The 10,241-nt window shown below is 41.3% G+C and overlaps 1 long non-coding RNA gene across 5 annotated transcripts in view; it reads left to right on the forward strand.

Annotated features, from left to right (window-relative positions):
- LOC122565022 overlaps positions 1-9,098 on the forward strand; it is a 22,522-nt gene extending 13,424 nt beyond the window's left edge. For all 5 annotated transcript variants that reach the window (XR_006316057.1, XR_006316058.1, XR_006316059.1 and 2 more), the window contains one exon: positions 8,903-9,098. This is a non-coding gene — a long non-coding RNA (uncharacterized LOC122565022). The remainder of the gene's footprint in view (positions 1-8,902) is intronic.
- Positions 9,099-10,241: the final 1,143 nt, after the last annotated feature.

The raw sequence follows: 10,241 nt of genomic DNA on the forward strand, positions 1-10,241 counted from the left end.
CCCAAGTCCCTCCTCCCTACCTTTTATCTTAGCCTGCTGGACACACTTTCCTCATTCCTGAAGAAGGGCTTATGCCCGAAACGTTGATTCTCCTGTCCCCTGGATGCTGCCTGACCTGCTGCGCTTTTCCAACAACACATTTTCAGCTCTGATCTCCAGCATCTCCAATAAACGCACCAGCCCATTGGTACTATTATGTTCATTTACCTTTCTCTGCCTCTCCTTTCTTACTGATTTTACTGGCCACAACATCTACCTTCCCCTGAATTCCTCTGCTTGCTGACCTGCTGCTCTTGTTCCTAGCCCCCGCCACTCTAGTTTTAAAACTCCTCCCGCCCCCCCGAGTAGCACTAGTGAACTTCCCTGCGAGGATATTGGTTCCCCTCCAGTTTAGGTGTAAACCGTCCCTCTTGTACAGGTCACCCCTCCCCAGAAGAGCTCCAAGAACTTGAAACCCTGCCCACTGCACCAGCTCCTTAGCCATGCATTCATCTGTCCTATCTTTCAATTTTTTCCTCACTTGCATGTGGCCCTGGCAGTAACCCAGATATTACTACCCTCGAGGTGCTGCTTTTCAGCCTCTTTCCTAAGTGCCTGTACTGATGCTGCTGGACCTCATACCTCTTTCTACTATATCGTTGGTACCAATATGCACAACAACGTCTGGCTAATCACCCTCCCCATTAAGAATTTTGTGCAACTGCTCAGAGCTGTCCTTGACCCTGGCCCCAGGGAGGCAACGCACCATCCTGGAGTCCCGAACGCAGCCAAAGAAACACCTGAATGTGCCCCTAACTAGCAAGTCTCCTACCATTGCTCGCTTGGACTATGCCCGACCCTGTTCTACAGCAGAGCCAGTTGTGGTGCCACATGCTATCCCCTCAACAGTATCCAAAAGGGTATGCCTGTTTGAGAGGGGAATAGCCATAGGAGACTCCTGCACAAGCTGCCTGTCTCTTCTAGTAGTCACCCATCTACCTGACTGTGTAACAATATCTCTGAACAAGTTGATTAGAAAATACAAGCCTATAGAACTGTCTGTCTTGGGCTTGGACTAGCCTATGTACCCCACAAGTAGTGGTTCTATTTTGGTATTCAACAATAAATAATGTTCCTTTTGTTATGGTCCAGGTCAGACTCCCTGAAAACACATTTCAAGAAAGTAGCCCAGACCCTAACTTGAAGCATGCCATTTTGGAAACGAGGTTCATTAGCAGACAGTCAGGACATTGGAGGAGGCAATGTTGCGGGCAGGATGTGTGGGGTGAAGTGCTGGTGGTGGGGTGGTGAAGAAAGGAGTTGAGAGCAGGAGGGAAAGAGTCCCTGGAACTCTTCTCCCAATTTCCCCCCATTGCCCACCCACCCTCCACCTGATCTAAAGCACCACACATTGTGCTTGCACTGGTTCAGTAAATGCAGCTTATTAATTAATTATTTTAAATGTTTACCATTGCCTATTAATACATAAATGTTCCTACTAGAGAAGGAGCAAAACGTGACCTTCTCTTAGGTAATAAGGCAGGGCAAGTGACTGAAGTGATAGTAGGGGAACACTTTCGGTCTAGTCACCATAGTTCTATTTGTTTTTAAAAAATGATGGAAAATGATCAGCCTTCCATAAAAGTTAGTTTTTTAGTTGGAGTAAGAAGATTTTAATGGTATGAGATGAGAACTTTAGGAAGTTGATTTGAGTTGACAGAAAAAGTGATGTCTAATGAGTGGGAGGCTTTCAAAAGTATGATATTGAGAGTTCACAGCCATTCTGTTCCTGTTAGAGTAAAAAGTAATGCTGGTAGGATTAGAGAACAATGGAGGAATAAAAATATTAAAGTTCTAGTTAAGAGTAAAAAAGAATCATATATTAGATATAGACAACTGGGTTCAAATGAATTTCTTGAACAGTATAAAGAGAGTAGGGGCATTCTTAAGAGGGAGATCGGGATGGCAAAAATATTGATATAAACTTGGCAGATAAGGTTAAGGATAATTCCAAGAAATTCTACAAATGCTTTAAGAACAAGAGAGAAACTAGGGAGATCAAGAGATTGTCTTTGTGTTGAACCTCAGGATGTGGGACAGTTATTAATTAAATATTCTGCATTTGTTTTTACTGTGGAGAAAGAAATGGGGGCTAGAGAACTCTGGGAAATAAATACTGATGTTTTGAAAACAGTTCATGTTACACAAGAGGAAGTACTGGAGATCTTAGAAAACATAAAGGTGGATAAATCTCTGGGATCTGATCAAGTGTATCCCAGGACGTTGTGGCAAGTTAGGGGAAAAACATTGTGGCTTTTTTTCCCTTGCAGAAATATTTGTATCAGCTATAACTGCAGGTGATGTGCCAGATGACTGGAGAGTGGCTAGTGTTGTGCCTTTGTTTAAGAAAGGTGGTAAGGCGAAGCCTGGGAATTATAGATATATGACCCTAACATCGGTGGTGGATAAGTTGTTGGAGATGGTTCTGAAAGATAGGATTTACATAGATTTGGAGAGGCAAGAACTGATTAGAGATAGTCAGCATGGCTTTGTGTGAGGAAAATAGTGTCTCACAAACTTGATTGAGTTTTTAAGGAAGTAACCAAAAGATTGAGGGCAGAGTAATAGACATTGTTTAGTTGGACTTTAGTAAAGCCTTAACAAGGTTCTGCATAGTAGACTAACCAGTAAAGTTAGATCACATGAGATTCAGGGTGAGCTTGCCAACTGGAAACAAAATTGGCTTAATGGTAGGAGACAGAGGGTGATGGTGGAGGGTTGTTTTTGGACTGGAGGCCTGTGATCAGCAGTGTTCCACAGGGATCGGTGCTGGGTCCACCTTTGATTGTCATTTATATAAAGGATTTAGGTGTGTAAAGTTTGTGGATGACACCAAACTTGGTAGCATAGTGGACAATGATGAAGGTTATCTAAGATTTCAAAGAGATCTTGAATAATTGGGTTATTGGGCTGAGGAATGGCAGATGGAATTTAATTTGGATTAATGCATGGTATTGTATTTTGGTAAAACAAACAAGGGTAGGACTTTTGCAATTAAAAATAGAGCCCTGGGTAGTGTTATAGAACAGAGAGACCTTCAGGTTCGGATACTTCATTTTTTGAAGTTAGTATCACATATAGACAGGATAGTCAAGTACAGTTGGTTCAGCTGTAATGCACATTTTTTCAATGCGAATTGGCTTTAGCATGATTGAAGAATTTAGACCATTATTTGTAGAATGCAAACTTTCCTCTCCTGTATTGGCTGTAACATGTTTCTAGTCACATTGGTTTAAATGGATAAAGTTAAAAAAATCACACAACACCAAGTTATAGTCCAACAAGTTTATGTGGAGGCACTATCTTCCAAAAGCTAATGCCTCCAATAAACCTGTTGGACTATAACCTGGTATTGTGTGATTTTTAAAAAAATTTTGTCCACCCCAGTTCAACAGTGGCTCCTCTAAATCATGGCTTAAATGGTGCTGCTATTACCTGATTTACTTTATACGGGATCACACAGGAACAGGATTATCGTGTTATATTCTGAACAGACAGTAGGCTTGTAGCACGCTTGCCTTCATTGCTCAGATCTTTGTGAATAGAAATTGAAGTTGTACAGGATGCCAGTGAAACCTCTTCTGGGGTACTGTGTCCAGCTCTGATTGTCTTCTTTTAGGAGGGATATTATTAAGCTGGAGAAGGTTCAGAAGAGATTTACCAGGATGTGGCTGGGAATGGAGGACTTGAGTTATGGGGAGAGGATGGATAGATAGGCTAGGAGTTTTTTACTGGCGCATAGGAAATTGAGGGGTGATCTTGTAGAGGTTTATAAGATCATGTGGAGTATAGATAAGGTGAATGGCAGATGTCTTTTTCTTAAGATGGGGGATTTCAATAGGAGATATTTTTAAGGTGGGAGAAGAAAGATTTTAAAAAGACATGAGGGCAATTTTTTTACAGAGTGGTTCGTATGTGGAACAAACTTCCAGAGGAGATGGTGGACTGGGGTACAGTTACAACGTTTTAAAGACACAATATTTGGAGGGATGTGGGCCAAGTGCAGGCAGGTGGAACTAGTTTTGTTTGGGGTTATTGATGGCATAGACTGGTTAGACCAAAGGGTCTGTTTCCATGCCATATGCCTCTCCCCTCAGTATAGCTGTCTCACCAAAACATTGTACAGCTGTAGCAAGACTTTCCTATTTTATATTCCATTCTCCTCACAATGAAGTTAACATACATTTGTCCTTCTAATCACTTGCTATACCTGCATGCTGTTTCTTAATGGCCCATATACCTCGTTACTAACGATTTATGGTGTGTGTATTTAAATAATATGCTGATTTTTAATTCTTCCTGCTAAATTAGGTAAAGTCACCTTTACCTCCCTTCAATAAACTCAACAGTAGCTTGTGGTCTGTCACGACAGTGAAATATCTCCTGTGTTGGTATTGATTGAACATTTTGATGCAACAAATGACTACTCTCAATTTGTGACCAGTTCTTCTGTGTCTCTAAGTTTTGCTGCACAGATCTTGGGGAAAAAAACTGCCCCACACCATATGGGTTTAAATCACATTCTCATTTTGGTGGGGTTGAAGTGTAGCAGTAAACACAATGATTGCAACACCTGCTTTAACACCTCATTAAATATCTCTTTTCGTGATGCTTTCCAGATCCACCTCTGGTGTTTCTTTTAATATTACGTGCAGTGGAGCTAACATCATTGGCATTATGGGCAATTCCTCCCAAAACTAATTAACCAACCCTGAAAAGATGTGAGTTCATTGAGATTCCTAGGTGCTGGTGCCTCTCTCATTACTTTTGTGTCATTCTCGTGGGCTGAACCCCTGAGCCTCCACCCGATAACCCAAGGGAACCATTTCAATGGCCTGGAGAGTGCACTTCTGTTTCCTGGAATATCCTTTTATACTTCTTCCAAATTTTGACAAGCTGTTCTTCAGTAGGGTCTGTTACTAATACAGCATCCAAATACACAATTACAATCTGCAAGTCTTTCTGTAAACTGTTCATGGTGCTTTGGAATATTGCACACACTGATGGAACTTGAAAGGGCAAGTAGTAATACTGAGACACCCTTTTATGAATGTTATGTTCACTTTCCCTCACCCAGCCCCAGCTGCTGCTAGACATGGTTCATGCCCAACTTTGTAAACATTTGATCCTCAGCCAGTTTTGTACTTAGATCTTAAATTTTGAGGATGAGGTACTTATCCACCTTCAGCTTGTAATCCACTCAGTTGTCTTTAGCCATGGTGGCTAGTCAGAGACCAACTTTAATGGGTGTACCCCAAGAGATAAAGTTACATTGGCTCAAGATTTTCAGCATCAAAGGAGGGGGGGATGGGCACATTGCACAAGATCATCAGTAAGTACAAGATATTTGTAATCTCCACAGACACAGTTTTATTCAGTTTCACTAGCACAATGGGCACTGCCAATTCTGCAAGTAGGACTGGATGATGCATAGGAGAAAGTGAGGTCTGCAGATGCTGGAGATCAGAGCTGATAATGTGTTGCTGGAACAGCGCAGCAGGTCAGACAGCATCCAGGGATGCTGTCTGACCTGCTGCACTGTTCCAGCAACACATTTTCAGCAGTGGATGATGCATAGGTCTTTCAGTCTTTTTAATTCTGTTTCAATCTTCTCCAATAATACATTGGGCAGAGGCCTAGCTCTGCAATATCTGTGGGTGGCTTATGGGTTCACATGAACTCTGCCTTTATTCCTTTATTTTTCCCAGTTCTTCCTGGAAAACATCTTGGTACTTCAGGGAAAGAAGTTGTTAATGGGAACAGAAACCATGGTGTAGGATGGAGTATACGAAAACAAAGATTGAATGCGAGTAATAAAGGGAGAGCCATGGTCATGGATGATGTTTAATCTACAAATAAACTGGATAACTCAAATTGGTAATTGTAGCTGAGATTTATTTTCTCAGGAGGTTGTATGACTTTGGAACTCTACCTCTGAAGGCATAATTGGATAGATTATTTTAGCCAGGGAAATCAAAAGATATCTGGAAAGAAGTGAATAAGGAAAATAAAACATAAATGAATCGACTATTGAATGGTGGAGCAGATTTATGTGTGCATAATTCAAATGTTTGTGTAACGTGAAAACTTCAATTCTTAAGTGTGAGTTCAATGTGGTTCCCTTCCCAGAGTGAGCTTTATTGTAGTGCTGAAGTTGTTTCAGTTAGAATTCTCTCTCTCCTTTTTGTAATCTTCTTTCCTTCTTATTAGTGAAATTCCAGTCTCAATTGTTTTTTTACAAATTCTGTCCACTGGCATGTTTGGAGGGAGGGAGGGAAGATATTTAATCGAGTGAAATTGTGATGAGTGAATGACTTTGCTTGTTAGCAGGACAGAAAAGCCTTTTAAATGGGAAATTCATATTCAATTAAAGGCCTTCTCCTGTCACAGCTTGTATTAATTCAAGGGCGGGTGAGCTTGCAGCCAGGCTGGGAATACAATGAGCAAACTATGTAAGTCACTTATGGTCTCCAAGGGGTAACAACTCAAAACTAGCCATCATGATAAACAATTGAGATTATAGGAAGCATGGTTAGTAAGTCTGCAGATGACCCCAAAATTGGTGGTTTAGTAGACAGTGAGGAAGGTTCTTTTTCACTCATTTGTGGGATGTGGGCATTGCTGGCCAGCATTTATTACATGTCCCTAGTTGTCCCCTTGAGACAGTGGGGGTGAGCTGCCTTCCTGAACCACTGCAATCCTTGTGCTGTGGATTGACCCACAATGACCTTAGGGAGGGAATTCCAGGGTTTTGATCCAGTGACAGTGAAGGAATGATGATATATTTCCATGTCAGGATGGTGAGTGGCTTGGAGGGAACTAGAAGATGGTGGCAGTCACATATATCTACTGCCCTTGTCCTTCTTGATAGAAGTGGCCATGGGTTTGGAATGTGCTGTCTGAGGGTCTTTGGTGAATTTCTGCAGTGCATCTGGTTGATAGCACAAACTTCAGTGGTGGAAGGAATGGATGTTTGTAGATGCAGTGTCAATCAAGCGGGCTGCTTTGTCCTGGATGGTGTCAAGCTTTTTGAGTGTTGCTGGAGCTGCACTCATCCAGGGCAAGTGGTGAGTATTCCATAACATTCCTGACTTTTGCCTTGTAGATGGTGGATAGGCTTTGGGCAGTTAGGAGGTGAGTGACTCGCTGAGTTGTGTTTATGTGGTGAGTCCAATTGAGTTTCTGTTCAATGGCAATCCCCAGGATATTGATAGTGGGGGATTTAGTGGTGGTAATACCATTGAGTGTCATGAGGCGGTGGTTGGATTGTCTCTTATTAGTGATTGTCACAGCCTGGAATTTGAGGTGTGAATGTTACTTGCCCATGTCAGGCCAAGCCTGGTTTTTGATGCTTTTGAACATAGAGTGCTTCAGTATCTGAGGAATTGTAAATGGTGCTGAGCATTGTGCAAACAATGTCAAACATCCTCACTTCTGACCTTATGCTGCAGGGAAGGTCATTGATGAAGCAGCTGAAGGTGGTTGGGGCTAGGAACTCCTGCAGAGATGTTCCAGAGCTGAGATGACTGACCTCAATAACCACAACCATCTTCCTATGTGACTCCAACCACCAGAGAGTTTTCCCCTTGATATCCATTCATTCCAGTTTTGCTAGGGCTCTTTGATGCCATACTCAGTCAAATGTAGGCTTGATGTCAAGGGCTGTAACTCTCACCTCATCTCTAGAAATCAGCTCTTTTGTCCATGTTTAAACCAAGGCTGTGAAGAAGTCAGGAGCTGAGTGGCCCTGGCAGAAACTAAACTCGGTATCACTAAGCAGGTTATTTTATGAGATTACGATTACAAAAATATCTTGATCAACAGGGCCAATGGGCTGAGGAATGGCAGGTGAAATTTACTTTAGATAAATGCAAGATTGCATTTGGTACTTTGAATAAGAGCAGGACTTTCACAATTATTGGTAGGTCCCTGGGGAGTGTTGTGGAATAGAGAACTCGGGGTTCAGGTACATAAATCATTGAAAGTTGTGTCACATGTAGACAGAGTGTAAAGAAGCCTTTGGCACACTTGCCTTCTTTGCTCAGACCTTTTGAGTATGTGAATTGTGACATCATGATGAGGCTTCTTTTGGAGTATTTTCTCCAGTTCTGGTCGGACTGCTACAGGAAGATACGATTAAATTGGAAAAGGTGCAGAAAAGTTTACAAGTATTACAGGGACTGTAGGGTTTGACTTATAAGGAGAGCCAGGATAGAATGAAACCTTTTTCACTGGAAGTCGGAGTTTGAGTGGTGACCTTGTAGAGGTCTATAAAATCATGAGGGGCATAGATAAGCTCTTAAAATTTTATATGATCCTATGAGACACCCCCCCTCATTTTTCTCAACTCCAGTGAATACAATCCTAATCTACACAATCTCTTCTCATACATCAGTCCTGCCATCCCAGGAATCAATTTGGTAAATCTTCACTGCACTCCCTCTGTAGCAAAAATGCCCTTCCTTAGATAAGGAGACCAAAATTGCACACAATATTCCAGGCATGCTCTTTCCAAGGCAAGACATCCTTGCTACTTTACTCAAAACCTCTTCCTATAAAGGCCAATGCACAGTTAGCTGCCTTTACTGCAGTGAATTTTCTGAATAGAATTCAAACTCAAGATTCATGAGCTTTCATCACAATGAAGTATTTGAAACAGTGTTGATCCAAAGGTTCATCAAATGTCTTCCCACAGGAAGGAATTGTTAATGTACCTAATATACTTGTAGGAGTTGGAGTGGAGGCTCTGGTCGCAGCAAGTTATAAATTATGGGGTTGGGGTTTGTGAGGAGTTAGGAGCTGGGCTCTGGATGCAAAAAAATTATTGGCTTAATAGACTTTCTTGTTTTAAAATTGTTTACAGGACACCGTATTTCTCACTAAGGATCACCTCACAAAGACTTGGACAGAGGAACGATGGAATTGAAACTGTCAGAGCAATATAGCTTCCACACTTGGAGTTGATGCTGATTCTCAGTATTTAAAGTGGCAAAGCTTGTTTATCATCATATATTACTGATACAATGTGTTTGCAAATTGGATAAACCATTTATCAATGACTTTAGCCTCACCCAATTATCCAGGCCCAAATTGCAATTTCACTAATTTCCTGCTATGTGACAATAATAACACTTGGATATACACTAATCATTACAACTCAGATTGCTTCTTCTTGCATGGATTAGCAAAATGTTTTCAACAACTGTCACAATTTGGGATAGAGAAGAGGTGGACAACAAGCAGAGGATTGACCAAAAATAGTTCTAGATAGAAAGAAAAATGTCCCACTTTGGGGTAATTGTCCAATGGTTCACAGGCAAATTTGAACAGAAGGTTTGAGAGCAGATCTAAAGAGGCTTTGGGCTTCAGTGACATTAATTGAGCTGTGGGATGCATTGCACTTTCACAGAACAGCCTCTTGTCTCAGTGGTAACAACCTCAAAGTGGCAAATCAGATTTATTGCAGATTCACTCCTGGCTCTAGAGGAGACCTTTAATAATGCCAGTATATATTTTTTGGTGGCATTCACTGTTTGAATCCTGAGTATAGCAGGCTAACTCCCACAAATATCCTTAATTGACATATGCAAGAGCCATAATGTCTATTTTAATCTAAGGATTGCCTGAACTGGCTTCACCAAATTTCAAGTCTAGTATTCTTTTCATGGTGAGATTTTCATTTCCAGAACTTATCCCATTTCATTCATTTACAGGTGCATAAAGCAGCCACAGATTTTTAAATTCATTCATGGGATGTGGACATCACTGAGCATTTTTTGTCAATTCTAATTACCTTGTGTTGGTGGTGAGCTGCCTCTCTGAACTGTTGCTGTCCATATAATGCAGGTACATGACACTGAAAAGGGAGATCCAGGATTAATTGAGATTCAATTTCTAGGTTCTAATCCTTTAAGGAACATAAGATCATAAGAATTCCGATCAGGAGTAGGCCATTCAGTCCCTAAAGTCTACTTTGCTATTTAGTCCAATTGTAGCTGATCAAATTGTGGAATTGTGGCCGTAACTCCACTTTCTTGGCTGCCCTCCCTGCCTTTTGGCTCCATGGTTCATCAAAAACATGTTTTACTCCTTCTTTATTACATTCAACAGTTCAGCCATCACTGCTCTTAGTGAGAAAGAATTTCAAAGTCTATGAACTCTTGGAGGAAATAGCCAATATTCGTTTGACCCACAATTCATCT

Source organism: Chiloscyllium plagiosum, chromosome 30 (genome assembly GCF_004010195.1).
Source record: "Chiloscyllium plagiosum isolate BGI_BamShark_2017 chromosome 30, ASM401019v2, whole genome shotgun sequence".
Lineage (NCBI taxonomy): Eukaryota > Metazoa > Chordata > Chondrichthyes > Orectolobiformes > Hemiscylliidae > Chiloscyllium > Chiloscyllium plagiosum.